This window comes from Elephantulus edwardii, unplaced genomic scaffold (genome assembly GCF_000299155.1).
Source record: "Elephantulus edwardii isolate Elephantulus edwardi_28Jun2011 unplaced genomic scaffold, EleEdw1.0 scaffold00108, whole genome shotgun sequence".
Lineage (NCBI taxonomy): Eukaryota > Metazoa > Chordata > Mammalia > Macroscelidea > Macroscelididae > Elephantulus > Elephantulus edwardii.
The window spans coordinates 161,674-167,255 of NW_006399858.1; the positions used below are offsets into that span (position 1 = coordinate 161,674).

Consider the following 5,582-nt stretch of genomic DNA (forward strand, 5'->3'; position numbering starts at 1 on the left):
CTCATAGAGCCCAGCCTCCCAGATAATCTGTTCTGCATACAGGTTGAAAAGGTATGGAGACAGGACACATCCCTGGCGTATGCCCTTCCCAATTTTGAACCATGCAGTGTTTCCCTGCTCTGTTCTGATGACGACCTCTTGGTCCAAGTATAGGTTTCACATTAGCATGATCAAGTGTTCTGGGATTCCCATTCTTCTCAGAGTCAGCCACAGTTTTTTATGATCTACACAGTCAAACGCCTTTGCATATTTTTTTTAGAAATTAGACGAGGGAGATTTTGTGAGGTCTGCATGATTTTGCATGGTACAACAAACTCCTTGATGGCTCTTTTTAGCCATGGTTTTTTGTTTTTGATTTTGTTTTTAACTCTTATCACATAGCTGAGTAGGATTATGGAAATATGAAGTGTTTATTAGCTACCAATAATAATAACTCAGCCAGTGAGGAGTTAGGGGAAGAACTCTTGAGGTAAAGAGTGATAACACGGTTACAAAATGGGCAAACAACATGGAAAGAATTTTCACAGAGGAAGATATGCAGATGGCCAACAACACATGAAGAAATGCTCAAAATCATTGGCAAAAGAGATACAAATCACAACCACAATGAAATACCATCTCACACAGTGGCAATGGCAAAGTTTAATGGGATAGCAAATAATAAATGTTGGCGAGGATGTGGTGAGAATTGTAAAATGGTACATCCACTCTGGTAGTCAGTTTGGCAGCTTTCCTCATAAGGTTGACCATAGAAATTCTATATGGCCCAGTTATTCCACTGCTTAGAATATAGCCCGAGAGAATGAGAACGGAGGCACAAATGGAGACTTGTACATCAATGTTCATAGCAGCATTATTCACTATCACATGAAGATGAAAACAGCCCAAATGTCCAACCATAATAGAATGGATTGAGGAATGATGATATGTTCACAAATGAAATAGTATTCAGTAAGCAGGAGCAATGATTTTTGCAAATCATTACCTAACTTTAGAGGGACTGGAGAATGCTATGCTGAGTGAATTAACTCAGTCCCATAAGGACAAATCCTGTATAAAACTATTCTTGTAGAATGAGTACGAGGATCCAAGGGGTAGGGGAGGAGTTTGGGGAAGCCGGTGGGGGGGGGGTGAGGTATTGTTAATCATAGGCTTACACAATTTGACAGGTGGAGGGGGTGAAGGTGAAGAAAATGGGAAAGATTCCGTTTGAAAAACAATCTATAAGAACTTTTTAAATAAACCGAAATTTTTTAAAAGTACAGCACAAAATCTTATAAAAAGGAAAAAATAATAGCACCCTTGCACTGTCACCAACAAATATAAAAAAGGAGAAATGAAGTAAGAAAATAGAAGCAAGATTAATGTTTCTGACTGATTGATAGAATAGTATATAAAAAGATGAATGGAAACATAATAGCTGTCAACTAAGAAATAGTGTCATAAAATAACACCTACATGGGAAAAGATATAGCTGTATACTTGAACGTTTACATGAAAATGTGGAGTCCTATAGAGAGTTCTAGTTGCCTAACCCTGAGGGAGATGTGTTGTTTAACCCCAAAGCAGCCTCTCTTTGGTCCTTCAAGTCCACCAGCACTCCATTTGAGAATAATTGACAATCTACTTCTGTGTGATTTACAGCTTTTCAAAACTTACTAAAGGGTCAACTATTAGCTAACTCAATGATTGGCAATGTATGTGTATAAACTCTCCAACTCAATGACAGGGGTGTGTGTGTGTGTTATATGTATATGTATATTTATTTATGTTTTTCTGTATTTGTGTGTGTGTTTTTGTTGTTGTTACATACCTAGTCAGAGCTGACTCATAGTTGATACTCAGGGGATTTTCATAGGGAGTACATTTTATAGGAGTAGATTGGTCTTTCTAGTCACTTGCTGCACTTCCAAGAGCTGGAAAGTAACTAAGAATGACAGAAGAAAAGTTGATGCCTTTGAATTGTGTTGGAATTGTTTTTATTGTTGTTAGGTGCCGACAAGTCAAGCATGACTCACAGCAACCCTATGAACAAAGGATCTGAATCCTGTTCTATTGTGTGCTATCCTCACACTACCTGACACACAAGAGCCCATTGCAGCAGTCACTGTATCAATCCACCTAGTTGAGAGTCTCTCTCTCCTTTGCCAATTCTATTCTTGTGAGATGGTATCTCATTGTTGTTTTGATTTACATTTCTCTTATTGCCGGTGGTTTTGAGTATTTCTTCACGAATCTATTGACCATCCAAATGTCTTCCTCTGTGAAAGATCTTTCCATGTCTTTTGTCCATTTTGTAATTGTGTTATCCATTTCTGTATATATGTATGCATGCATTTATTGATTGATTGTGGAGGTTCTATAGGATTCTGTAAACTTTTTATATAAGTCCCTGGTCTGAATTGGTATTGCCAAATGTTATCCCAGTTAGTAGGTTTTGTTTTCACTCTGTTGGAAAATGTTTTTGATGCACAGAGGGATTCATCAATTTTATCCTCCCTTGGTTGTGTAGACCTTTTGCCTAAGATCTTGCCCCTCCTAACAAAATGCCTAAAGTATGTGAGATGATGTTTTAACACCCTTCCAAGGAGCACCCTGATTGTACTTCTGTTCTTATGGCAGTCCACAGGATATTCAGTACTCTTCTTCAAAACCACATTTCAGACATGCTGTTCATTGCTCAATTTTCAGTTGCAGAAGGAGCAATAGAAATTACAGAGTTCAGGTGCATCTTAGCAATTAAACTGATATCCTTGTTCTTTAGAACCTGGGGGGCTCATTTACAGATTTTCTCAATGAAACACATCTTTTGATTTCTTGACTGCTGTTATCATAGCATAATGTTATTTGTGGATCCAAATAAAATTAAATTGTTGATAACGTCAGTCTTTTATCCATCTACCATGATATTTTCTCTTGGTCCAGTGTTGAGAATATCATTTACTTTCTTGTAATATTAATATCATACAGAAGAGAAATACTGATGAAGAGAATTAAAAATAGGCTATAACAATACATCAACAGAGAACTGCCAAATATTCAAGCTGGATTCAGAAGAGACATAGAATGAATGATATCATTGTTGATATCAGGTAATTTTTGCTGAGAGCACAGAAGGTCAGTGAAATGTTTACCTATTTTATTGACTATGCAATGGCATCTGACTGTATAGATCATAATAAATTATGGCTGACATTGAAAATAATGGGAGTTCTAGAGCATGTAATTGTCCTTGTGTAAAACATATACGTAGACCAAGAAGTAGTTGTTTGAACAGAACAAAGGCACATGCATGATTTAAAATTAGGGAAATGGATGTATCCTTTCCCCAAACTTAATATATGTGTCTGGAGGGAAATAGCTATAGAAGCTGTCCTATACAAAGAAGAATGTGGATTAAGGATGGGAGGAACTCTTATGAACAGCCTGTGTTATGCTGATGACACAATCTTGCTTGCATAGAGTGAAAAAGATGTAAAATTTTTGCTGTGTATGATCAAAAACTACAGCCTTTAATCTGGATTACATCTTAACATCAAGGGGGGGGATCCATAATTTTTTATTATCAATTATTATGTTGTATTCTTTGTATTCTGCATATTTTACCAAATTTATGTGAAATCTTAATAGTCTACTGTGGAATGAATTTGCATAGTTCAAAAAGGAAATTCTCAGCAAAAAAGCCATAAAGTAACTTTTATATTATTGTTATAACTTAATATCATCAATGAGTTTGTACAGTTTCTATGTATTGAAAGTCAAGAAGTCAAAGCAATATCACATTGGGTAAATCTGTGGTCAAAAATCTTCCTAAGGTGTTAAAAAATGTTTAAAAACCCTAGCTATCAGAGATATGCAAATAAAAACAACTATGAGATATCATCTCACCCCAGAAACAATAGCAAGTTCACCAAGCCGCAAAGAATAAATGCTGGTGAGGTTGTGTAGAGATTGAAACCCTTATAGACTTCTGGTTGAAGTGTAAAATGGTGAAATCAGTATGGAAGGTGGTTTGGTGATTTCCTGAAAAGTTGGAACAGAAATACCATTTGATCCAACAATACCACTACTGGAAATTAACCCTAAAGAACCAATAATCACCATCCAAACATCAAAACAACAGTTCAGAAGTATGTTAATCATATGTGGTAGGTAGTATACATTTTATGTCATGACTAGTGATGATTCAATCCATATTCTGGATTGTTGTTCTTTTTAGATGCTCCTGAGAAATTCTATGGTGATCCTATGTCCAGCAGCACAAAACTCTGCTCTGTCCTAAATCAACTGCATAATTGGTACTATATCTAAGCCCATTGTTGCAGTCACTGTTCAGTTAATTTCACTAAGAGTTGTCTTCTCTTTCACTGGCCTTCTACTTTTCCAAGCCTGAAGATCTTCTCCAGGAACTGGACCCTCCTGATAATATGTCTAAAGAATGTCAGGTGTGGTTTCCACATCTTTGCATGTAAGGAGAACTCTGGCTCCAAGTGTCCAAGACAGATTTTTTTTTTGTTCTTTTGATATTCCATAGTATATTCAATATTTTTCATCAATGCTACAATTAAAAAAAATTTAAATCCTTTGTATTCCAATTTCCACTGTTTAATATACACATGCATATAAAAGAGTTGATATTACTAAGGTACAAGTAAAATTTATCTTAGTTGTAAAATTGATATCTTTGATCTTTATTATTTTAAACAGTGCGTTGACAGCAGCTTTGCTTAATGCAATACATTTTTTTTTAATTTATTGATGGAAAATTCCATGGGGATTGATTGTAGATTCATGTGAAATGAAATCCTTGACAATTTCAAAATTTTGTTCCATTGTCATGGTACTTCTTATTACACTTGTGAGAATTATTATTTTTCATAATTTTTATTTTAATTGTGATTGCAATAAAAGTTTACAGAAAAGTTAGATTTCCATTCACTGTTGTACATTTTACCCCTTCTCCTTCCCTTCCCTCTCCCCAGTTGACTTTTTTTTTCAGTGTTCATTCATTCTTGCACAATTCTCTCTCCTTCCTCAAACCTCTTTGCAATGTAAAGAATTATTATTTTTTATGATGAGGTATACTTGGTACTGAAGGTTCCAGTCTTCCTCAATAAGTTCAAATCTGCTTTAATTTCAGATATCCAAGTTTTGTAATCTGTATATTGCAGATTGTTTGATTACTCCTTCCCCAACTTTGATGCCACATTCTTCTTCATGCAGTACAGCTTTTCAAATTATTTGCTTAGCATACAGATTTTATACTGAGCAGTATCATCTTGTTTTGTCCTGATAACTGTTTCTTGATCTATGTATAGGAGCTTCATGATCCTAATTAAGTGTTCTGGAATGCCCATTATTCTCAATGCTATCCATCATTTATTAGAATAAACAGAGAGAAATGTCTTTACATGGTTAATTTTTTTCTATACTTTATTAATTTTCATAAACATTTACAGAGATTTTGGGTTTCCATTCATTCCTTGTTGCACTATTCTCTCTACCCTCCTCCCAGTTTGTTCTTGTCCAAATGCCACAGTGCTTGTCAAAGCCAGTTCTGATTGATCTTCTTTGTCATTGTG

General features: G+C 35.3%; 1 pseudogene; it reads right to left on the reverse strand.

The window, feature by feature from the left end:
- LOC102848833 overlaps nucleotides 1–5,582 on the reverse strand; it is a 13,236-nt pseudogene that overhangs the window by 469 nt on the left and 7,185 nt on the right.